Source organism: Thunnus thynnus, chromosome 15 (assembly GCF_963924715.1).
Source record: "Thunnus thynnus chromosome 15, fThuThy2.1, whole genome shotgun sequence".
Lineage (NCBI taxonomy): Eukaryota > Metazoa > Chordata > Actinopteri > Scombriformes > Scombridae > Thunnus > Thunnus thynnus.
The window spans coordinates 16,129,504-16,156,385 of NC_089531.1; the positions used below are offsets into that span (position 1 = coordinate 16,129,504).

Consider the following 26,882-nt stretch of genomic DNA (forward strand, 5'->3'; position numbering starts at 1 on the left):
TTTGTCTCAAAAAAATCCAGGGAAAAGCCTGTCATTCCACCACTCCTCATCTGCCTCATCTCACGTCTACCTAATTCAGCCACAACCAGCAGGCTGGATGAACCCAGCGACACCGGGCAAGGTAATTAACTAATTGTTTAGTGTGCAGAGACAGCCACAGTGTGTGTAGTTTTGTGTGTGTGTGTCTGTGTGTGTGTGTGTGTGTGTGTGTGTGTGTATCTGTGTGTGTGCTTGTTGAAAGCAGAGGCTTGACAAGTAAAGACCACAAGACAAAAGAGAGACCGAGCGAGACTCGAGAGACTCAGGAGACTCAGGAGGGGGCTGGTAATGGAGTGCAGAGGGAACAAGACAGAAAGGAGAGAGAGAGAGAAGGGGAAAAGAGATACAGATAAAAAGGGACGAACTAATGATCAACTTCATCTTGATTTAATTAATTCATCCTTCGTGTCTGTAGCCAGTACCAGAATAAAGGAGAATACTTTCAGTTTAAGATGTAAGTCACCCGTCTCCATCACTCTACCATCTTTTCTCTTTTTCTCCCCTCTTCTCTTCTACTTTTTTCTTCTCATACCCCCCCCTTTCCTCACACATCTCTCTTTCCCCCCCAACCACCCTTTATATCCCTCTTCCTTCCCTCTCTCTCTCTCTCTCTCTCTCGGTCAGGGGCAGCTGATGTTGCAGTTGGGGGTCTCAGGTGTGTGTGTGTGTGTGTGTGTGTGTGTGTGTGTATGTGTTTCCCTCGCTCTCCAAACCCAATTCTATCCTACTCTGAGAGTGGGGGCCCAGATCAAATAAAGCAGAGTGCAACTATTACAAGAAAACAGAGAAGGGGAAATCCATGTTCACACACATACACACAAAGAGAAAGAGGGAAGGGGCGGCTTCTCCATTTACCGGAGTTGTTTAACCCTCTCAAGGCAGCAAAGTTCACAAAACGTACTATGGGGAATTTATGTAGTGTGAAGTTTAAATGAATTCCTTGTAAGTCTGACATGTAAGTGGTATTAACACTAACCTTCTCAGCAGGCTAAAACAAACACTGCATATACTTTTGACCCTGTTCTGACACTATTTTTTGGTGCTAGCTTACAACCAAAATAATACAGTCTAATGTCAAACAACAGGTACAGGTTCAGTTACTTTATATTGAGCAGTTGTTCTAGAGCTGACACCCTGTGGCGTTTCTGGACTTGTAAAGACTCTTGTGAGACTTTATTATAGAGAGTATTGCAGGGTTAATTTGTCGTTTGACATCTTTGAGATTACTGTGAACAATTGCTGCAGGCTGCATTGAGTCGAACCATGGGTTCAGAGAGTGGGTGGGAGTAAATGAAGAAAAAAAAAATCAATCTCTGAAATTGATTGAAGCTATATAAAGCTGTCAGATTTTCCCTGCAAGACACAAATGAGTTTACTCTTTCTCATGGCATATAAAATATCTTTCACAGCCTCATTCTGGAATGATAAAATCAAAGACAATATTTTCAAACAAGCCCTGAGGATCATCTGAATTAATATAAAAACTTCTAATGCTTCTAGTAACACATGAAAGAAGACTGATTTGGTTCCTGATTTATGTGAATTCTGTACCATGCTAAAGTCATCGGAGCCTGATTGATAGAGAGTCAGAAGAACACGTCACTTCAGCTTGCTGTGGAAAAAAATTTCAAAAAATAAAACATGTAAATTACATTTTCTAGCTTAATAAAGTGGAAAAAATGTACAACATATGAAAATAGTGTAAAGTATACTTTGTGTCAAACCTGTGTCTTTGTGTTGACATGTGAAAAAGAGCTCTGACTTGACATAATGTTCTTTTGCACAATGACGATGTATCTTGGGATCTTAGTGTAAATACTGAAGCTGAAACAATGAATTGATTAACCAATTGTCAGAAAATTACACTATTCTGACATCGATTAAGTCATTCAGCGAGGACAAATGCCAGAAATTTGCTGATTGTAGCCCCTCAAATGTGAAGATTTGCTGATTTTCTTTTCTTGTATAATAGATAACTTTGTAGACATTGCCTTGGGCTCCAGACACTTGTGATGGGATTCTTTAAAACTATTTTCTCATATTTTATAGAAAAAACAAGAGTTGGATTAATGAGCAACATATACAGCAGTTAAATCAATAATGATTAGAGCTGCAACGATTAGTCGATTAATCAATTAGTCGACTGAGAGAAAATTTTGATAGTCAAATAATCGTTCAAGCAATTATTTAAGCAAAAATGGCAGAAATTTACTGGTTCCAGCTTCTCAAATGTGAATATTTTCTAGTTTTCATTCTCATTTGCTGACATTTTACAGAGAAAATAAGATTAATCGATGATGAAGATGATCGATAGTTAAGTTAGTAAGATATTTTAAAATCATATCATCACCTATGTCATATATCACATACATTATATGACACTAAAGTTAGAAAAAAATAAAAAATTTGAGCTAAATTAACTGGACCTGGTTACGCAATGTCACGTATTGTTTCCAGTGCCTGTTTTTCCAAACACCTGGAATCAGTATTGAGTTATACAAGGGTATAAACACACAAGCATAGCAGGAGCCACAGTAGCACCGTAATAACTCACATTCTTAAGAAGTGAGCTATTCATCACTTGCGATGTTGGCTGTCTAGAAGCATGTGTTTATTCTACCGCTGAACTCATTGTAAGCCAGGCTGGATACGACATAATGTGCCAAAACTATAAATGTAAATGTCAAATCTTAGGTGATTTACGCCTTGGATTCTGACTCTACCCCCTCAGCAGGCAGCAAGACAAAAACGGATCCATCCCCTATATAGCTGACTGACAGTCTGTATATGGTACTTCCATTAACAGCCATTTTCTGACATGTGTTGATCACCACGACTTGCCGCCCAGCCTAATTGTTTGAGCTTCTAGACTGTCAGCCCTCCATCTGCTCATTTCTGAGGCTTTCTGCTCAGAGAAAGACGACTGTCATCAGTGAATTTACAAAAGAGAGGGTAAGCAGAAAAGAAGCAGGGAGTGAAATGTGTAATTTTCATACAGGAAGACTGATGGGTGATGAAAGAAGGCGACGGGGAGGAGAGAGAACGAGAGGAGAGGGGGGGAAACGAGGGCAGGAAGAGGTTGAATCCATGTGAGGGAGTAAAAAAAAAAAAAAGAGAGAATAAGGAATCAACTTATCCAGTATTCAGCATTTTTATTTAATCATCTACTTTTCTTGCATTTGTTTCATCTAAATCTTACCTTTTCTTCATCATCTCTCTCAGCAGCTCTCATTATTTTACCCCCACCCCCCCCCTTACTACTCCTCTCTGAATTGGTACAAAGTTAATTTATTAAACTAATTAGCCTGTACTTCAAAACATATTTGTATAGTTATGAAGCAAGTCCCCGAGCACATTTAAGTACCTCACAGCAAAATATAATGATGCTGTTTGTGAGTCAAGTATAATTGTATATTGCTGAAGGGTGATAAACAAAAAAAAAATGTTTGTCAAAAGCAGGTATGCGATACAGATTACTCTTTATGTTTTGTGATTTTTTTGAACTAATTAAACTTCTGAATGTCTGTTGTTTCATTGAAATTGGTACAAAAAAATCCCTTCTATGGTGTTATTTGTGTGTAATCTCTTTTTCTCACTTTCAGTCTTGAAATACATCTCTCTCATAAAAATAACGCCCCATCTGAGACACTGGGCAGAGTGAGCCACATGAGGAAAAGGAGGCAGGATTGGTGACAGCAGAGTCTTAGGACAGAGGAGGGGAGAGGAGAGGAGAGGGGAGGGAAGGGGAGGAGAGGAGAGGAGAGGAGATGGAGAGGAGAGGAGCGTTCAATGAGACGAAAGGCAGGGATTGGCTTTCTCACTGTTCTCAGTAAGCCCTTCTATTCATTCTACTCTCCCTCGTAGGAGAAAACGGAGCTCCAACACACAGCTGGTGAGACAGAGATAAAGGACTAACGGAGGAGCTTCAATACATACAGTGGCGGCGGAGAGGAGGAGAAGAGGAGGGATATACAGCGAAAGAATGGACAGAAAGACTGAGAGAGAAGAAGGGAAACAGACAGAAAGGGAGGGAATTTGGAGGAAGAAAAGACGGCAATACTGAGTTGAGAGACGTTATAGTGGGAGGGTCAAAGTAAGGAATGATAAGAAAAGACAAATCAAATGAAAGGGAGAAGAGAAAAGGAGGAGGATAGGAGCTCAGACAGGCCCAGAAAAGTTTATCATCTAGGCCACAGTTACACAAATGAACACATCAGTTCTTATATTATAACTGTAATACTGACAGAATACTAAAACTTGTTATTAGTATCAGAAGAAGAAGAATCAAACTGACAGTCCATAAACTACAGAACCAAAGTCATGAGCCCCTTTTAGACATGCACCTCTTTATGTGAATGAGATGGTAATTTTACATATTGGTTTCAAGTCTGAATATGTCCCTTTTACATAAAAGTTGTGACGGCAATCTTATTAGGTTGGAACCAGTAACATTTCCATAACAAGTACGTAAAGGCTGCAGCAGCACAATGTTAAATACACAGAGAAAGAAATTAAATGCATGTCTTGTATGCCCAGATTAAGATCATTGTAATTAATTCTTTTCATAAGTATCATCTCCAATCCCCGAAAATAAAATCAGTTTAATAAACTATTAGATAGTATGAATAAGCTAATTTGATATATAGGATTAATCTACAGTATTAAGATCATTTTCACCTTGTTGTGTGGGACAAAAGAAGTTGAAAAACCTTTGTACAACCAAAATAATAAGCAGACAGGCTGTCTCCCTCCTTATATTTTTTAACTTTTATTTATGCCAACTGCATGTATTAATAAATTAATATCTAACAAAACAGACAGCATGTGCGCAAATAGGTCCAAACTTAACATCTTGTCATTCTATCCGTGTGCGCAGCCATTCATTATAGGGAGCCTAGAGTCTAGTGTGCAGGTACTCCCTTGTATTGGATTGAATTGATTTTTGTATGTGAAGTCTTGTGGGTGTGCACACGACTACTCTGACTTATTCATTATAAAGTGGGCAGAAGAATTCTCAAATAAATGAGGAAACTGATGAGAACATTTATTAGAAGATTCACTGGAGAGAAGCTCTCACGCTCTCGTCATTAATTAAGGCTTCAACGGCGATGGAATGACAAAAAGCCTTCGCTTATCAGCTTGATGGAGCCGGCAATGTTACATATTTCATGTCTGAAACTGACTTCAATCAGATGTCTGTCCTACCTGAGCAGAGGAGGCAGAGCTACTTGGGCGGAGTAGGTGGAGCCTGCTGTTCAGTTGAGAGCTGACAACCAACTGGAGCTGCTATTCTTGGTGTGTGGTCTGGATCTCTTCACCAGCGGGAAGGAAACGTCCCAGGTGCCTGTGCCGTCTGTCCACGTCTGTCTGTCTGCAGGTGCTGTCACCATTCCCTACAGGGGGAACAAAGAGAGAGACACAGGGCGTTAAAACCAATTTCAAAGTGCTCTTGACTGGATTCTACACATCGGCAGGCACTATTGTTTTTGTCTGATATGATTATTGAGGTCACAGCTATTGCTTGTTCTAGCTCAATTATCGCTGCATAATAACCAAATTCCCTGCTATGCAATTACAATCATCATCTTAACCTACAGCCAGGTGCTATTTTCCAACAAACAATTTTCTCAGACTTTTAATTGTCATTGTGCAGAACCTCAGTTTAGAAAGTAATAGTGACTATCCTCAGTCCTCAGAGGTAAGGAGATCATTTGTACTCCACTTATTCAAATCATCACTTGCATCCAGATTTTATTGATCTGTCCAGTTATCTCTCAAAATCAGTGAGACAGTAATACTAATCTTTTGGCACTCATTTTGATGAAAAAACAAATACAAAAATCCTAACATTAAACAAACAAACAAAAAAAAACATAAATCATCATTAATGCAGTTAATGATAAGTGATCCAGAATGTCTCCCACGATAAATGTGTATAAAAATTCATATCAATAAAAATTCAGGCAACCTGTTGACTTCAGAGTGTCCCAGACAAGGTGGGCAGAGCCCTATGTACAACAAACATATCATTCATGCTAGTAGTACTTGTTCCTAGTTGAATCTGAATGTAAACCAAGTGCATTTGTGAATATCTGTGATTTTGTACGTGTACGTTGGCGATCACCATCTCCCTGCTATTCACTCTCTCTCTTCCTCTCTCAGGAGTATTCAGAACAAACACCTGTGCTATTTATACACTGACGCCCCATCGGCATGGCAACCACGCTTTGTTTACCCACATGAGACGCTGGTTTGAGGCGTGTGTCCTCCTTTTTTTTTTTTAAACAAAAACATAGTTATTTGGAGGCATTTAGGTCTCTTTCATGAGCTTGGCTCCCTTTCTGCTGAGGACAATGTTTCATTTTGACCAAATGCCTCTAGTACACTGAAAGCTATAAATAATAATATTTCAAAGTTCTTTACAAAGACATAAAAACAAGAGAAATTACCAGATAAATAATAGATAAAAGTAGGATTGTTACAGTAATAATGACAAGTGAGGTATGAATTACTAAAACACAGTAAAAACAAGTTAAGTAAAAACGTAAGAATAACCAATTCAAGAGAAAGCAGTTCTGAAAAAGTGAGTTTTTAAGAGAGATTTAAAAGAAGAAACAGAGCCTGCCTGATCTCCTCCGGCAGGTCGTTCCAGAGTCGTGGGGCCTTGACTCCAAAGGTTCAGTCTCCTCTGCTTTAGCCTTGATCTAGGAATTACTAACAGACCTCTGCCGCAACATCTCAGGCTGCATTCAGGCTCTTTAAGGGTTAGTAAGTCATTGATATCATCCAGGGCCAACTCCAAACGAGCTTTATAAGTAATCATTAACATTTTTAAACCAAACATAAAACATACAGGTAACCAATGTGGAGATGCTAAAATAGGCATTATGTGGACTCCTTTATCGGATTTTGTGAGTAGTCTTGCTGCAGCATTTTGAGCTAGTTGAAGTTTGGAGAGGCTGTATTGAGGAAGACAGGAGTACAGCCAGCTGCAGTAGTCTAGCGGGATACAATGAAAGCATGGATGACAGTTTCCAGATCCTTCGTGGATAAAAAAGATCTAATTTTCGAGATATTATGAAGTTGCAGAAAAATGAATCATGATTATGATGAATCATATTGTATTATGATGAAACGGAAAGCTGGCAATGCAACCAGTATTTTCTGTGAGAGCAAAATTTAGTTTGTTTGTTGGTTTTCTCATCGTTCATAGCCTGCCAGAGTCGTTGTTCAACTTGTAAAATAATTTCACGCTACGTTTCCGAGCTAAATGCACATTGATTTAGCAGTTTTATAAAGCTCGATCATAGAGACTGTTAGTTTTACACCATAATAAACACATTAGTACAATGAGGTCTCACAATGTACACACGCAGTATTTACATTATGTGTGTGTTTGACATTCTCCTTTCCCACTCTACATATACATAATTCAGGGAAATGAATGTTATTTTCAAGTCCATTGTGAGGCACTTACAGATCCAGCACTGCCCAAACTTTACACCTGACGTGCAGAGCATTTAACCTCAAAACTACTCCAGTAGCACTTCACAATAGCTTAGAGTTGAAGACTATTGTATCATGTATCACCCAGCTGTGAATCCAACTTTATGACCGTGTTGCAGGATATTATTGCAAAGGAGCAAGTTCATCTTCCCTGAGTAAATAAATATGTTTAAGTACCTGAATTGATGCACACACACAGAGAAAAATGCTTTGTGCACCCAACCAGCACACTCCTCTCATTTACAGTAACCCCGGAGGCTGTTACCATAGTCACAAAGACATGTCCCAAGGTCACAGGGCAGAGCTGAGCATTAAGTTGAACCCTGAAGCAAGACATCGCCTTGGAAACACAAAATCAGGTCAGTTGATCATGTGACAAACAGGCCTTGGGGACAGAAACTGATAGTGTACTAAAGTACACTTTTTCTTGTTTGTATTAAGTTGACAGACTCAACAGACACACACACACACACACGCACACATACACACAAGCACGGAGGCATGTGACACCTGTGAAGCACCTAGTACTGTATACAAATGTACTTACAGTATTTAGAGTCACGCACACACATGCAAACCCACAACAATAGAAACACTTGCACAAGTAACAGAAGGGGAGAAACACAGATGGGTATATACGCACACAGAAACATTGATAATACAATGTTAGCAATAGCCTAACATTGTTAGTCTATAGCCTACTGTATGTTTACAATAAACTGAGTGTGTATGAGAAAGTGCACTGGTGTGTATCACAGCTAGATTGAAACACAAGGTCAGTTTATTATCTATTTCACACTGCCTGACTTGTGACTGTCATTTGTTTCTACTGTGTGTGTGTTTTCCGAATATGAATTCAAAAGACAATCATCACCAGTAGAAATGGCTTTAAAAATGCTCAATTAAGATCAACCATATACAGTATATTATAATAATATACAATGCAATTTACACTTAAAGCCTCAAGAACGTGTTTTGCTTATTATTATTACTTCACTTGGATGTTTGAGCTTTACTGCATGATATATGTGCAGAGTTTCACAATTGCTGTTTTCACAGTCATTTCAAATTTTCTCTGTGCTCATCATCTGATTTATAGGAGTGGGCCTATGAGCATGATTTGTGATATAACAAACTAGTTTGGAGGCTAATTGTGGTCCGAATATTCAACCTACAAGTGTGATGTGGAAACCAGTGCACATAAACTGAGGTTAGACTTTTCAGTGAAGTAGGAAACAGATTTTGTCCAGCAGTTAAGCTTTAGAAATTATTTGCATTTTCATCAATTTTGGATTTTTCAATGAGGGATTAGACATATTTTTTTCATATTATTTTTATAGTATTTTTTAATATATTTTACATGTCTGGAGGCCATCGTTAAAGTTGGACATCAGCTGTAAAAGCCTAAAATGTCAAAAATCAGGAACTGTCTGATCAAAGTATAAGTAAGCAGATATTCACTGCCAGTTGTCTGTGCACTCAAAACTAAAAAAAACATGAAAATACAACTAGCTCATTAAGTACATGCTTGCAGAAACACTATTGAGATCATCACATCTAATTCTCCTTTCCATGATGTATTTCAGTTGTATAAAAGGTGAATCAAATCCCCATTTTAAACTTTTAAAAGTAGAATCTTTCGAGGGGTGAAATCAATGTGGGGGCAGAGTTTTCACCTGGGTACACCTTGTCCCTCTGATTCAAGGAAAAGGGTGCTTTGAATTGTGAACAGTGTACACACACTCACACACATTTGCAAGTTTTTCCTCCTACTCAGCAGCCAAGGATTGAGTTCCCCGTCTGCCGCACGAGCCACTCGATAATACTGGCAGCATGAATGTGTGTGTGTGTGTGCGCATCTCCATGTGCATCTATGAAAGTGTGCCCTGCCCCTTTCAGTCTGCTTTCCTATTGGTCCCCTGCCTGTTGTCCCTCTGTCACACACACAAGGATGGACACACATGCACACACCCGCACGCATGCATACACACACACACACACACACACACACATATTCGGAGACACAGCAAGCACAGCTGTCAACAGAGAACACAGAGCCATAGGTGGGTTGAGCATTTGTGTGTATGTGTGTGTGTGTGTGTGTGTGTGTGTGTGTGTGTGTGTGTGTGTGTGTGTGGCTGGTGTAACAAGGAGCAGAGTGGTATCTGTTGCAGGATTACACCCTGACCTAGCTTGTCTGGCTAATGCTTCTGTTATCACCAATAACATCCACACAGCTACTAGACAGACAGACAGACAGAGAGAAACTCAAGAAACTGGACTCTCTAGGTATTCAGAGCACTTTTTATTATCTTCTTCATAATTGTCTCTTATATTGAGGTTTTATACGTCTCTGTCACAAGTCATGTGACATATTAACCTCTGTTTTCACACATTATTTGCTTTTTGCTTCTATTCATCTGATTAAATTCATTAAAATCTTTCTCAGGAGGCTAGGAGGACACTCCAAGCTCCCTTGTGGGCTTAATTTGGCTACATGTCCTTCCTTATGTTGCCTTTGTTCTTTATTTGTATCCTTGTATTTAACTAAAAAAAAACAAAAACCCTGGAATAAAAGAAATGGAATGAACTCACCAGAAGGCAATATGGCCTCAGAAGGGAATTCCATTAAAACTGACTTTCACTTGGCTATTTTGCAAAAGATACATTGCCACAAACAAGCTGTTTTTCTGGTTTAAAATGCGTCATGAGTGTAGGCTTCCATGAACTGAGGAAAGTGCAGCGTTGCAAAGTTCTTGAGTTGCACTGCAGGCTCTGGGTTCACTGGCTGCACATTGGCAGACCAGCAAGTAAGTGGCCAATGATAATATGCTAGTTAGTTCAACCCTATCTGCACCAGCCCGTTTCTCTTCATACAATATATGAGTGGGATATAATTATGACCCCCCAAAAACAAATAAGAACCCTGTATACCCTCTATAGCACCCAGTTCACTAGCCATAAAAAAACTAGATTATAGAGGGACAAATACACAGAAATAAGCCAGAAATAGATGTATATACCACATTCATAATGAGTGTCTTTGAATAATGTATCAGGTATCAGTGCTGATTCAGCACAGCATTAGAAAAACTTCTAATTTAACGTTATATTATAACATATAACTGAATATTATAACATATAAGCCATTGGAACAACACTGTTACAATTATTCTCAAGACCTGTTTATTTATATGATGTTTTATTTATTTGTTACACACACATCAAACATAAACACGGCCTCATAATTATCTAAATTACTTATACAGTATGTTACTGCTTTAGCCAATGTGTGAATTATTATTGAAGTAAATAAAATTGAAATTGAGAAAAGGAGCGAGTGGGAAAGAGAGACATATGATGAGACACAAAGAGAAACATGAACTACCTCCGCGTTGTGCAACTCACCCACTAACCTTCAGCACTACGGGTCAAAGTTTAAAGTTCATCACTCTTAAAAGCTGCCCAAGTGTGCTTCTGTGTACCTGATGACCAGGCTTTTTCCTGCTGATAAACACAGGGACAACTCAACAGCATGGCTGGCAACTTTCACAATAACTGCAGTGGGTAGTGTAGATAGTGGTGCAGTTAAAATAGATAATGACACTCTGACACTTTGTACACAACTTAGATAAGACAGACAAGAGACAAATGGAGATAAAAAAACATCTGCGCATATTTTGTTTGGGGAAAATGCTACAGAGGTTTTAGGTTGACATAACTTACTTACTCTCTTGACTCCCCTCTTTTAAGCATTCACAGGTGTGGATCCTAATTGTGGGTCTCTTGATGTCGTTTCACTCCTTATGAAATATTAACAGCTGCTTAATTGAATCATGTAATAATATTACTTCACACAATGTCTGTGATGTTACAAAAGGTTCTTACTATTAGACTGAGATAGTAGTAGTAGTGGTGATGTTCTTTTTTAAGCCACATTTCTTTAATCAGTTTTAGAGTTGTCAATGTCAAGAAGAATATTTTCAGCTGCTACTTCTTTAAAACCAGAGGATTTTAATGTAGATTAACCAAAGTCTTTTGTGAACTTTTCTCTTTTCTCTCCTTCGGTCTCCTCACTTTCTCTTTAATTTCTTTCTCTCTCCTCTTGTTTTTTTTTAATCTAATCCCTTGCTTTCCTTTCCTCTCCTCTCTGATACTAGTATTCTCCACGGCAACACATCACAACATAACAACATCACCATGGCACGTGACAGAAATGTGAGCGAGAGGGAATAAAACACAGAGCAGGCTCCAATGTGTGTGTGCCACATAGAAGAAGAGTGTATGAAAGGAAGAAAAACGAGTGAAAAAGTGAAAAGAAAACAACTGAATGAGCAACAAAGAGTATATAACCCACACATAACTTTTCTATAGGTGTATTTGTATTTTAAGTGTTTACCTGTACAGGTGTGTATGGAGCTACAGTAACATGCGTAAGTGAGACTGACAGAGTGTGCTGATGCTGAACATCAGAGCAGAAGCTGCCACCTGAGGGAATTACTCAGCATTCCTCAGTCGAGCCGCGTTAGTGCAGAGAGCCTGGAGACGCGGGAGTCGCAGGGAGCCCGGCTTTGATCGGCCCCCTAAAATCCCAACGCCGGGATAAGAAGAATATGCTGGGAGGGGGGCCTGCAGGGAACACACACACACACACTAAAACACATCTTCAAAGGTGTACACATGCACACACACACACACACACACACCGCGTTCTTCCACTTACATTTTATTCCAAACGTTCAAAAGACATATATGCTGCCCACGCATGCATAGTGATAATCTACTGCTTTTGATCCTTCCCAAGTCTTTCTCACACGCATAATGTACATGCATTACATACTGTACATACACACACATAATCTGGAAAACATTAACATGGAGAGCTCTCAATGTCATCTTTACACAGAGTAATTCTATTTATGGAGATCTATTTATGTGTTTCGTCTAGCAGTGGCACACACAGAATCTCTAAGGGTCAGAAATAAATAAAAACACACTTGAGGGAAATTTGGGCCCAACAGAAGGGCTCAAGGGCCCTTTTGGTATGAGATAAAGGCACAAATTAAAATCAGCTGACCAACTATTAAAATTACGTACGGAAATGTTTTCATTTCACCCCCAAACACTTAGTGTACAAGGCCGGTAAACAGCCCTAATGAGACAGACGTGCTCTCCAGCAGTAATCTGACAGCAAGGCAGGCGACAGGTATAATGGCCGGATTACGAACGTTTTACCACAGTATTAGAGCAAGGACACATGTACGAGCTGCAGCTGTAAGAGCAGGTTTCATGACGCCTCATTCAACTCCTTGACACTAACTTTTAGTCTCACTCGCCCCCGCAGTTTCTTTCCTGTCAGTGTGCTGAATGACAAGTCAACCTGTTCTCTTTTTCTTCCTTGTCATGCTTTTAACTGTGGTGAGAAGGCTGTTTCATTTTGATGGCTTGATCGCTTATGTAAGTTAAAGTTCACTGGTTAAGGACAGAAAATATTCGGCCCTCTTGGCAGATTACGCTGCAGCAGCACCTTCCAGAAACTGCATGCATATATTCATGGATCAGAGAGACGATAGAAAGATCTCAGAATTGTCTTTTACGTTGAAAATTAGACAAACAAATCACAAAAAAAACTAAAAACTGCCTCTTTGTTTGAAGGCAAATCTTATTCACTTGACTGAGTGGTGATTGATAGAAAGTGGGTCATACACAAAGCTATTGGCAGAGAGAGATTAACTTTGAAGACGAAAATGTAAATGTCTGATAATAAAGACACCCAGGGGCAGAAACTTGAATCGTCTTGTTTTACAATGACTGGCTTCTCCTTCACAATGATTTCTTGTTGCTTTTTGAATGGTGTAAGAAGAGTAACCTTTAAAGGAAAGGAAATATTGCAAATGAGCAAAAAACTTGACTCATGCTGTAATTGTGTTTTGGCAGATCAGGCGACATGAAGCACACATCAGAAGAGTCTTTGCATGGCCAGCCCTCAGGGCTGTGCTGACATTGAACTGACACTCACATACTGTAATACTGAGCCGGTTGGGGAAGCTCTTTGTGGCCGGGTAAACAATTTTTCCATTTGTTTTCACAAATGTTCAACTATCAGTTAAAATAAAGAAAATATGTCAGTTAAAAATAGCGCGCACAGTGATTTGTGCATCTGTAATGCACTAATTATTTAAATGTATTTCTCTGGACACACAGGTGAGTCGACTTTTAGAGGATAATAGTTATTATGGGGCTCACAGTACGACCTTAGGAAGTCACCAGCATACGTCATGAAGCACCATAGATGTGGCAGGTTCCTGCTGGCAGCACAGGTGCTTACATACACACACTTAACACGCACACACACAAGCACACATACACAGACACTTGGCCAGGACACTGCAGGTACCCCCTCCCAACCCCACTGATAAGCATAGCCACACACATAAAGATACACACACACACAAAGCACAGGTGCTCACACTGCCCCACCAGCTGTCCCTTGAGATCCTGCTACAAAGTTTGATGACCAAGACAGAGAGGACAAAGGAACAGGGAGACTACCACAAAGAGGAATGAGCAGGCGCCACCACTGACAGGTGTGTGTACTGGACTGTACGTGTGTGTGTGTGTGTGTGTGTGTGTGTGTGTTAGTGTGGATCAGGTCATGGCTCACTTCCAACGTGCTGCACTGCCCTTAACCCAAATAAAGTCTGGTTATCTTTGTTTAACCTTCACTGCTAGTGCTGTGTGTATATTTATGTGCATATGTGTTTGTATACCATGCCCTCACTGGCCTCTGGAAAAGTGTGAATGCATACGTGCTATATCCGCACAATCACCAAAAAACATTCATAAAAATACTTGCTCCTTTGGTGATCCGAGTACAAGAGTTGAATAACATAGAGAGTAATGTGGCATTTCAGGTCAGCGTAGTTGGTTCTTGTGACTTTAGGTTACGTCACTGTTGTGTCAGCCACATGACACATCATAAAAAGTTGTTCCCTCTCGCCTCTACAAAAGACTGACAACCAGTTATATAACCAAGGTCACAGGGTCAGAGCAGCAAACACAGTGTGGCCACGCCCTGCCTGGCTGTTAGCATTCCATAGTGAGCTACGCTGTCAATACTTGACAGGCACGAGATGTACAGCACTGCTGTCCTAGCTCCAGGGGCCAAGCTCAAACACGTCTAGTGTGACCTCTCTTCTCACCGCAGCTACACACAAAGAGCCACGAGAAAATGCCCCTGGCAGATTGTAGTAAACAATAACAAATAGTAATAGTAATTATTTAAATCGGGTTGATGAAAATGGTCAATTTAGCAGTTTCACTCTCTACTGAACTAACCATGATGACTGTCTAGAAGGACGGAAAATCACAAATGTTTGATTTCATCTGAGGGAAGAAATAGTAAGAGCGAGATCACCACTTCGCTTATTTATTTTGTTTTGTTTTAATTATTTCATTGTATTTTACATTTTCCTGTAAAGCACTTTGGTCAACCTCTGTTGTTTTTAAATGTGCTGTAGAAATAATTCTGACTCAACCAAACCTCATGTGATTTTTTATCATTTTGTAAGTGCAACGTGTGCTCGCAAACAAACTGCATCTTGTAAGGAGCAACTCCCAGAACTTAACTCCTCTTTCAGTTCCTCCTTCCTCTTACTAATCTTTCAAGAGAATCCATGACTCAGTTACTTCCAGGGTTTTACCGCCACATATAACAATTATTATTTCACCCTGAAATAAGAGTGTCTAGTTAAAATTATTTAATGCACTTTTGATACCGATGTGAAGAATATGTTACAAAATACAACCTATTTCATCTAAAAAGAGGAGATGCTGAAGCTGGCTGCCCCAACTATATATTATACTGTGTTCTTGTCAAGTACAATGGTGCAGCTGCTTGTGGCAGCTTGTTAGACTGGGTGTTAGTCACAGGGATGGCCACCATGGGGCTACAAACTGCTACAAGGTCATACTGAGATTACAATGTTCGAGGGGCCAACAAATAAAACGTGAGCTTACACAAACACACACACGCCTCTTCCCATAGAGATTCTAATTAGTTGTTGATGGCCGCAACAAAATGAAATTTGACATCTAAATTTACTGAACTTTAGAGTAATTATAAATGTTGAATTTTAAGACTCATATCACTCATCCTGTCCTAAAGAAGAGGTCTGTTTTTTAGCATAAAACCATTAGCATTGTTGCATATCCTTAACATTCACATAATCTATATAAATATAATGTTGCTGTTCTTTTATGAGTGTTTGATTATGTCCAATTATGCCTTTCTATCTTGAAGAAAAGACACATGCATTGGAAAGTACACACACACACACACACAAAGGGTAGTCTCGGGTCACAGAGTTCTAAGCGCAATCTCTTCTGACACTTACAGTACCAAAACCCTCACTCACACTCCGCTTAACACAGATACAGTACACACACGGGTACACACACACACACACAGAAAGACACACACACACACACACACACACACACACACACACACACACACACACGAGTGCCCCGAGTGTCTATACATGATTAAAAGACTGAAAGTGGGGCAGGCGCACAGTTCTAGCTGTGTGAAATTACTGCAGTTTCTTTCAGCCCACCTCAAACACACACATACAGAGATACCGTACTCACATCCAACCAGGTCTGTGTCCAGTAAATGTGCACGGCTTTATGCGCACACACACACACACATAAACACACACAGAGCTACAAAACAACACAACATTGGTTCAATAATTGAGTGATTCCCCCGATAACGCAGCAGGGGAGAAGAGAGCACAAGTGCCAACCAGTTATTGGAGCTGGCCAAATAAGAGATGACAGTTTTTTTAAATATCGGCCCCTCTCTTCCCTTCATCTCCCCCAAGTGAATGTTTTCCTGGACAGGATGGTGGATTCTTTTATAACAGCATTCTGAAAACCCCAAATATTAACTTATAATAACTATTATGGGATTGTGATGGGGTTCACAGAAAGCTACCCTCTCAAAGAGACACTCATATTGGCACAAAATATGTGAATAGTTTCATTGAAATCCTGAATTGTATGTGTATTAATTTTAAGTCATTAGCTGTGAATAGAATCTGGTTTTACTGCATCTCATTGCATACTTGAAGAATAGCTTGCAGTACATAAAGCTTTTCAGCTGAATGCAAATTATAAGATCAATTGAAAAGATTAAACAAATACCCCGGGGAACTGAAAGGCCTCATTGAAGTCAAATCAGTGATCATGACGCTTGTCTTTCTGTTGATACAAAATTGCAAAAATGCTACCTACTGAGGTATTATTTGTTAATAGCATAGTCTGACATTATATAGTAGCACTTACTGCACTATAATAGACCTGATCTTTTAATGTCAGGGGCAGAACTATATATGTATATATATATATTTTTTTTTTTTTTTGGACTAAAGCACTTTAGTTAATTTCAGCATTTTTTTCTGTAACCAAAACTAGACATAACAACCCTTAATTAACCTCTGGATATCTGTTCTCTTAAAGGATGTACAGACACTGACATATTTTAGTCAGATCCAGCTCACACTGAGTCATGCACCAGTGTTGAGGATCAGGCTGGAAATCTTCCATGACTCATGGCACCTTGGTTTGAAAGACTGGACTTTTCTCTCCTAAGAAACACTGGAGTACTTACACTTGGCTAAAAGAGCTGTTGAATAATTTCCCCAATGCTGAAAACGACATGAGCTACATGCACCATATCAGGAACAAAGGAAAAACTGGATTTTTGTATTATTATTATTATTATCATTATTATATTTATTATATGTTTTATTTCTTTCACAGAGAAAACTAGCTCACAGCTTCATGATTTTCATCTATTTACCAAAAATGATGGCTCAAAAACATGAGAGCCAAAAATGAAAAAGTGACTCTGGTGCAAGTTACAAATCTTTCACTGTCTGTGCAGCTGAAGGTAATTCTCAGAGAAAACTAAACAGCCTGAGCCGAGCCACATTTGCTCAAAACCTTTCTTTTTCGGTCTAGTGGGGCTTACAAACAGAAAACCATATAAATGAGTACAGGACACAAGCTTACTACTTTTACGAGGTATTATGAAACTGTGCCTCGGTTTTATAAGATTAGAAGTAAACAACAACAATATAAACCCTACAAATCTCTTCTCCAAAGCTGGACCAGAGGGGACTGAGCAGTATTACTATTGGTGGACTCTAATCATGTGTTGCGCTTGGCAAACACACTTAGGACGGAGAAAAACCTTTGCAAAAAGTTCAAATAGAAACCTGCAAATCCAGCAGCTTCTTAGCAGCCTTGTGCAAGGTTTCCGAGAATTAGATCATAGGGTGTTTATGGGAGAGAGGACTTGAGTTTCTATGTTGTGATTCGGGGATTGAAAGAGCGCTTTTGCAATGCAAATCTTTGCACTAGTGGATGGGTCCAGCTTTTGATTGATCATTCTGATGAAAATTGACGCTTCTGTTTCGACATCAGCACCAAATAAACAGAAAAAGTTGGTGCAAAACCACAAATGATCACTTCCAGGAAAATAAAACACAGATAGCCTTTGGGTCATGTTGATAAAGCTGAGACTTGTTGTAGGTCAGCAGATACACGCGCATGAGACCTACTCGCACTTGCACCACACTAAAATACACACTCAAGCACACATGTACAGACATTTTAACATGCCTGTTACTGTATACATTTGACATCTGTAGTTCCCTCACTGTCAGTAAATGGACTAATAACCAAGCTGCAACTGGCTCATACCTCCTCCAAACTCAGTATAGCCCACCTCCAAAACAAACAGCTGCCTTGTGCTCATTTACAAATACAACATCTGGTGTATTAGTTGCAAGGTTTGAGAAATTCATGGCAGTTTCTATTGCACAATAACTGATGTGTCAAAAATTCTGCCATGTCTTGCTATATAAAGCCATTTTTATGCATGGCAACCGTCACACACTAGAGAATGTGTATGATGCAAACAAAGAGTAGTGAATCTATTAGGAAACCATGACTGAATCATGGGGATGATGTGTCATCTGGCTTTAGCTCTAAAGATGAACATGTCCTCATTGACTACACAGTTCTTAAATATCTCATTAGAAACAGAATGATCAGCAGCACTGAGTTCAAACCAGTTCACTGCTGTTGTAATTGATGTTGCTGTAAATCCACTAGCAGAGCATTAGCAGATGTTAGTTGATGTTCAGTGGCACAGTGGCCCTTGCATGTTTCAGGGTTACTCTAGTTCTAGGGCAAAGGTCATGGAGTTCAGGTCAGTGTGACCAAACCTCAAATATAGCAGTGTGTGTGTGTCCACTGTTTTGCTGCTGGGATTACTGGCTCGTCCTCTTCTAAAGAGGGACCTTGCATTGTCTCATGACCAAGAACAGAGAAGCTGTTGCAGGTTCAATGAATCCATGGGAATGCCTTGTAGAGCCAATCCATATTAGGTACCCTGGACTCTCTCTTCCATTTAGTTTCAAAGATAATATCTCAAGCGATAAGAGTGTTTCAGCCAAACTAATACAAACCATGCAAACAACTTTTTTATTTACTTATTTAGAACTTATAGGGGGAAAATGGACATTGGAGAAATCTATGAAAGCAATCTAGTAAATAGCCTCCAATTTAATCAACAGTGGTAGTAATGAACCATCACTAAGGTGCAGTCAACTCAGAAATTATATTGTTAACTTGCCTTTTCCATTCACCTGCTATTTTAAATTTATGTATACTGCATGCCCTCTAAAAACCATACACATGATTACATTTAATTAAGACTTAACTTTTATCTGATCCAGTCTGATACCAATTATTACTACCACCGTGTCTCTGGAAGAGAAAGATTTTTCACCTTCAAATCCGATCATTGAAGAAAGGAGTCAGTTCTAGGGAGCACGTTTTAATTACACTGTCGTTTGGAGATGCTATATATTCATCATCTGCAGAAACTGGAAGGTTATTATTATTGCACAATCAACCGTTGAGTGTTTGAATTTTTGTTTGCCTGTTAGCTAAGGGTTCAATTTCAGAGAAAAAATATAGTGTAATGTTTATACTGTAAGTCTATGTGGGTTACATTAATGATGGCAGTTATGACAGGTGTATTTTGTTCATGCTTGGTGGCCTGAAACAACATGAATTTTGCATGCTCTCACTCAAAATGACCCCACCCTTGACCCACATGCACACACAAATCGTCTGCCCCCTCCCCACACCACCAGTCCTCTTGCTTTAAGTGTAAATGGTTAAAAGGGTTACACTACCTCTGTTCACTCCCCCCCGCCCCCCCACCCTTTCAGCAACAGTCTTCAGTTAGGTAGCGTGTCCTGTCAGGTTGCAAATGCACTCAGCTATCCATCTCAGGCAAATCGCTGGCAGAGCTAATGGCACGTCATGTAGCATTAAACCAAGCTGACTGGGCGCTCGCCTCAAAAACCAAAGGCTGAAAGGGGAAGGGGAAGAAAAGCATCTTTTCACTCAAAAAGATTGTGTGTTGTTGGGTTTTGAGGCTAATTGATGGTGAGAGGTTTGATAGGCGGGGGGGGTGGTGGTTGGGGTTTGTTGATATTTTTTTTAGGTTAGTGGTTAAAACTACACATCTGACCCATTCAGACTTGTGATGTAGGATGTCTTAATATACTGGGGGAAATACTGTACTAACACTTTCACAATGTATTGAAGGCCCAGTATGTAACTTTTCTGCATTAAAATGTCTAAAAATGACTAAACCTATGTTATATATTTTGTTAAGTTGTCTACTTACATTAACCCAAATGTTTCCAACAATGTTCAAACCCAGAGAAATCTGTAATTTTAATCAACGTAATGGTCTGTTTCATTTGGTAGCCTGTCAATGGTGTCATATCCCCTTTGTGCATATGTCACCGTTGTGATTGTCTGCCAGAAGCTGTCATGAATTTACTTTTTATCCAGTTTTAAGCCACATTTTTATGATACACTTTTTAGATCTTGGTCGTTCTTGACTATATCTTTTAACCAGATGAAGGATTTTCGTCATCAGACGTCTGGATCTTAAGTAATCAGAGAAACAAGCTGAGAAAACGTTAGCAGCAGCTCAACTCACAGCCCCTCTGCATGTCCTGTGTCTGCCGAACATCAGAGAAACACTGATTTTTAACATGAAACTGCTTTATTCAGTGTTCTTACTGGTTTTAATCACGGGGTCCATTTGTTTTGGAGAGAGGAGGAGACCTCTGCGGATAATTCGGCTCCCGGTAAAAACCTTCTGAACGATAAACACTGAAGGAAAGCTAACCGGAAGAAGCTGACGGCAACGACAGCAATGCTGGTTGTTTAACAATGAAGACAACAACTGCTATGATCCAACGCTACTTCACAACATCATCAAACTCCATCTTTTGTTACAGTTTTCATTGAGAGACCCCTAATGGCAGAAAATTACATACTGTGCATTCAAATGCATCATGGAAACTTACAATATCCAAAATAGTTGCACCACTGTGACATTTATGGGGAAAGATAGAGAAAAACAGTGGAGAGCACGATAAAGGTGAAGTCCAGTCATTTTATTTGTCAGGCTTTTAATCACTGTTATGATCTTTTAGAGTTTCACAACATCTATGCTATGAACTAAATCGAAACAACATCCGAAACCTTTGACCTTCAGCTGAAAACAAGTTAACCTTTGCATAAATAGAATAGAATATAATTATTGACAACCACTGGGTAAAAACTACAGATACACATCAACAGTAGCTTGATTATGTTGGTAGACTGTGAGACCATTAAAATAACAGACTGCATACAGTACATACGTGTTTATTATATGGACACATATGTTTTTTGCAGTAATGGTCATATGTTTCCTTTCTGTATGGGTTACCAAATTAGACCTCCAATTGCTCCTGGGGTGAGACATGCTTAAAAGACACCTATCTACCCTATAATGATACTGATGATTCCTAAACCACCTGACACTCTAACTGTGGCTTAACAGGGACTTGTAATCTGGAAAGTTTACAAGTTCCCATAAGAGCCATTAAAGTTATGGAATGTACAAAAGAAGAAACTGAGTTATTTTGGTCTGATGAGGATGCTTAGTAATTTCCCATTAGGTGGACTTTCTTCTCCTACCACAGGTATTTTCCCTGGGCAAGCCCCTGCGGATGGGTGTGTACACTAGCATAAGCACAGCTGCAACAAGTGTGTGTGTGTGTGTGTGTGTGTGTGTGTGTGTGTGTGTGTGTGTGTGTGTGTGTGGTCTGTCATTGGATACTTCTGGGGACAAATTTCAGACTCAGGAACAGTTAACTGGGGAAGGTTTGTCCAACTGGGGACAAAAGCTGTGTCCCCAATCTGAAAAAAGCTGATTTTTTGTTCATTGGTTACGGTTAGGGTCAGGGTAAGGTTCCAGGAAATTATTGCATGTCCAAAAGTCCCCAAAAGTGGCCATGATCTGCTATGTGTGTGTGTGTGTGTGCGTGCGTGTGTGTGTGTGTGTTGTGTCCATGCAAATGTCTGCTATGAATTTGTGTGTGCTATGTAAGTTGTGTATGAGTCTATAGGTGTGAGATTGACATGAGTTGTAGGATTGTTAGGGCTGGGTATTTAAAAAATTACAAGACCAGTACCAATATCAGCACCCTTAAAGTGATACCAATACCAATAGAGTACCTCATTCTATTTTTTCTGGGGTTTTTTTCTACTTCATTCGCTACCCAACATGTGAATGGAAGAATTCAGTTATGTAAAATGCCACCACTACTCCCCATCCAAATGATTCTTACACAAATACATTTTGAAAGTGTTCAAATTATTTAAATATTTATTTTTGTGGCATCTCGGCATGCTGAACTCCGTCAAATACGCCATGCTTGTCTTCACTACCACAGACTGTATGGGTTGCAGCTGCTGCGGTAGTGGGCCAATCACATGTTGCATTAAATTGAGGAGTGCTTGTGGTGATTGGCTGCAAGCAAAACTATACAAATAGCCATTTTTTTCTAGATCCGGGTACAAAAAGGATTGAATGCAGGTATTGTTTGACTAGAGATGCTTCAATACTACTTGGTACTGGGTTACCTTAAAAGGTATTGAGTACCGATACCCAGCCCTAGGGATTGCACATGGACACACTTCTCTCTTGTCTGTCTGCTGTGCAGCGTGTGAATAAGGGCATTTGATGGTCATCACCTTGCCATGCTACACACTCACTCTCTGATGAACACACAAACCTGAGCTGCAGCAGGCATGAATACACGAACATGCACTTAACTACCTAAGTAAATGCATACATACACACAGAAAAATAAAGTGATTATAGAGTAAGTACATAGGTACATGAGCGAAATAGTGACATTTCTTTAACTTAAGCCCTGCAACTGCATCAAGCTTTTTAGAGTAGCAGAGCAAGAAGATATTGAATTTTCTTTATTTTATCAGTGCAGTACCATACACGACACTAGACAGAAATGAATTCCATTAGTTACCGCTATATTTGTCCTACACTGTACTTTTGTCACTACACTCAGCAGGAGTGATGCCACCAGCAGGAGTGATGCCACCATGCCTGTGTAATTTATAGCCTCAATTAAGTTGCCTCTCCTCAGCCAACAATGTATACAATCCTGTTACTTTCGAGGGACGCTGAGGTGCTCGTCATGCAGTAGTATCAGGCCATTGGAGAAACTTTGTGAAAATATAATATAATCTAGGATTACAGTCTAATAAGGTGAAAGAAAAACGGAGAAAGAGACTCTCTCCAAAGAGGTCTTGATACTGTGATTGGTCATGGACTCATGGGGCTCATGGAAAGGCAGGGAACATCCTGGCTCACTAGGTCTTATCTGTCAGTAGTGTTTTAGCACACCTCCCTGACTGTCATAGCCAGATGTCCCTGTTCCAATGTCATGAGCTTACTACATAGCTAAAGGAAGGGCCAGAAATAATAGCCAGTCAGTCAGGCAGCCAGCGAGTCAGTGAGCCAGACGTGTGTCCAGAAAGCTTGTCAGCTAGCTAGCCTGCACTGTCAAGCATCCAGCCAAATGTCCAGCCAGATGAGGCTGAGCTATGGCCAGCCAGCCATCCAGTAAAAAATATGAACTGGCCAAGCCACAACTACCAACCAGCCAGCCAGCCGGTGCAGACAGACAGACAGACAGACAGAGAAAACCAGCAATCCAGCCACGCATCCAGCAACTTGCTCTATTCAAACCACACCAGCTTTGTCAGAGTGGAAATAGTTTCATCGTTACAACATTACTGTTTTAAACATTGCCTGTGGTTTAGTTGCACAGGCTTGTCTCAACCTGCCCTCAAGTGCCCACCCACATATGCCCCTTGCCATATGGTGACCCGAGTCCCTTGTTTTCATACACTAATCCATTGTCAGAGAATTCCATTGCACATGCCACACCATGAAGCATCAATGAAATAAAGGTTACTGTTGCTATAAGATGTTTTGGGATGCATGGTGCGGACCTTCCCCATGCTGCCACGTGCAGTGTCTTGACATCAGAATCCTAAGGAGTAAACAGTAGTAATGGAAAGCCAGTTTGTGCCAAGAACAACATTGGTGAAGGGTGGGTTTTGGTATTCAAGGGATTGTTTTTATCACTGGCCATTTTCCTGTTATTGAATTCCTCTCTCTCAATGCATATCCTCCTGGCTCAGACTTAAGTCATTGTTGATACCCACACACCCACCTTGCAGCTGTGGATCTGGGGGCTTCGCACCCAAAAAAAATTAGAATGAGGCACCAGTAAAAATAGAGGTACATGAAGAGAGTCATTTTTGAACTGAAAAGTACATTTTTCACAAATGTACCATAACAGGCACATAATGGGCCCTTTCGAGACCAGGTGGATACATTTTGATCCAACATAAAACAAATTAGTTTAAACAAATTATACCTTGTCAAAAAATTGTATCAGTTCTGCCAGAACTAGAGGTTCAATTACAAAGATATCATAGCAGAGATCCTAGCCTAGCAGCAGAGCTTTAACACACACAGTTGTCAGTGTTTGTGGGTGGGAAGCCAGTGAGGGGTTATGTCCTTGTCTAAGCAGTAGCAACTGGCTGCACACAGTGCAAGGTACCAAAGGTACAATTTGGTCATTTGGGGTATAAACACAAAAAGTGACTTGCAAGAAAAGACACAGTCAGGTACTTCCTCAGCTTTTGTACTCAAAATGACATAATTTTATTCCATCATTTTGTGAAAGTGGGATAGAGTATGGATGGCATGGTCACAGCAATTTATCCTGTCATCTGCTGCCAAGGCTATCATTTCTAAATCTAATGCCTAAATGGACACAGCATGTTGGACATTTTATAAAACAACATGGACAATTCTTTGCTTTGCCAGCTCAAAGTTAACATTCAAGCTAAACTGTTTGATATTTTCATTATATTACTGTAATATATTTACATTAAGCCCTTTAAATAAACTTAAATTAAGTTTTAAATCACCCCAACGGGTGATCAGTCACTCCTAAACTTTTATCATAATCTTTACATACAGACTTTACCTGTTGATGTGAATCTAATGTTCTGATAATAGAAGTTATCCATCAGTGCTTCGATATACTGTATACGTATGACCCTAATTCCTACTATTCTTCTTTCATCTCTCTTCCTCATCACTATCTATCTGTCTGTCTGTGTCCCAGGGTGTCAGCTTATCCCCGTCCCAGGCCTGGAGCTCTATGGGGAAGAGACAAGTCTGCAGGAGCTGTCTGACTGCCAGTCAGTGTCAACTCCCCTCTGTAATCCTCTACTGCCTCTGATAAGGATAAGGCAGAGCTCGGCGAAGAGAATGAAGAAAAGAAAAGAAAAGAGAAGAAAAGAGAAGAAAGAGAAGAAAAGAGAAGAAAAGAGAAGAGAAGAGAAGAGAAGAGAAGAGAAGAGAAGAGAAGGAATATGTATTATGTGTATGTACATAATTGAAGAAAACAACATGAGGGCAAGAAATGTACATAACACAACAAAATGTTTCTGCAGAAGGGCGATGAGTAGAAATATTATTTAGAGAGGGGACTTAGAGGATAATCATTTAAGCAACAGAACCAGATTCCAATCCCCACAAAAAGTGTAGTGGCTTTGTCACTGAGCGAGCCACAGTTGAAAGAGCTTAGAGCCACTGCTCTATTATAAACTATATAATACCATTAAACACAGAGAAAATAACTCAAACCACATTTGGATGTCCTCTAAAGAGTGGGCTGTTATCAGTTAGGTTCTCCCTCGTTTGAATTGGCCCTCTAAATGCCAATGCTTAAAATCCTTCCCTCTCAGCCAGGCTTTGCTTGGAATATGATCAAATATGAATCAAGGCCTGAGAGATCACAGGAGGAGCATGCTGAATTAATCAGTGCATGATAACCTACATGAGGTATCACATTTGATGTATAGGCGCAGAAATGATCCTACCTGATTTGATGAGTTGCATGAATTTAAATCGATACAGGAATTCAAACTTGTCATCTGAGAGCTTGTTATTTGCCCGCATGAGCAGTTTGTCATCATCTAGACCACTATACAGTTTAGCCTTTTACAGCAACCTGCCCGGCATATAGACAACTGTATATCATGTCAAGCACACTGGCAGCCATTACAGATCTAAAGCCAACACCGGCTGAGCTAAGTCCCAAAGCCAGCTCCCCTTTTTCACATGGCTATTGAGCCATGCAGCAGCTTATCGACCCAACAGTGTAACACAAGTTTGTAGGATGGCTTTAGTCCTTTCTCTCCCCATTTCTCCTCCTCCCATCTCTCTCTCTCTCACTTTCATTCAGATACTGGGACTACCTTGGTCATTCAGAGGATTGGTATTGATTAGATTGCCACATTAAGATAAAGACGGTAAGGATGGAAATTATATATCCACTTTAATGTTCACACACAGATTCCAAAGTAACAACAGTGAGCCCCTCTGAATGTTTTGATTGAATTATATATTTAAAAATTACTTATGGGACTCCAACAAGTACATTACCAAAATTCAGTGATTCATAAGACCATAAAAAGTGATCTCATTGACCCTATTTCCAATGAAATGTTTCCACTCTCTAACGATGTATTGCAGATTCAAGTGGCTGCCATGGCATCTATTGAACGAGCATTGCTATCCTATACAGAAAGCAGACTAAGAAGGACAAGACTGTGCACTAAGCAATAGAGACACACACCCGATCGCACACGGTGGAATGTTCTTTCACACAAAATACAAAAAAACTCTCATTGGTCCGCTTTAAAAGCAGCACTCTGTGTGTGAGTGCGTCCTTTCTCTTGTGTGCATGCACGTGTACTCTGTGCGATCATGAATAGAGCAGGATGAAAGG

The 26,882-nt window shown here is 39.9% G+C and overlaps 1 protein-coding gene across 1 annotated transcript in view; it reads right to left on the minus strand.

The window, feature by feature from the left end:
• atxn1a (ataxin 1a) overlaps nucleotides 1-26,882 on the minus strand; it is a 102,732-nt gene that overhangs the window by 69,627 nt on the left and 6,223 nt on the right. The window contains exon 2 of the mRNA XM_067612996.1: nucleotides 5,245-5,432. The gene's annotated coding sequence lies outside the window, so the exon portion shown is untranslated. The remainder of the gene's footprint in view (nucleotides 1-5,244; nucleotides 5,433-26,882) is intronic.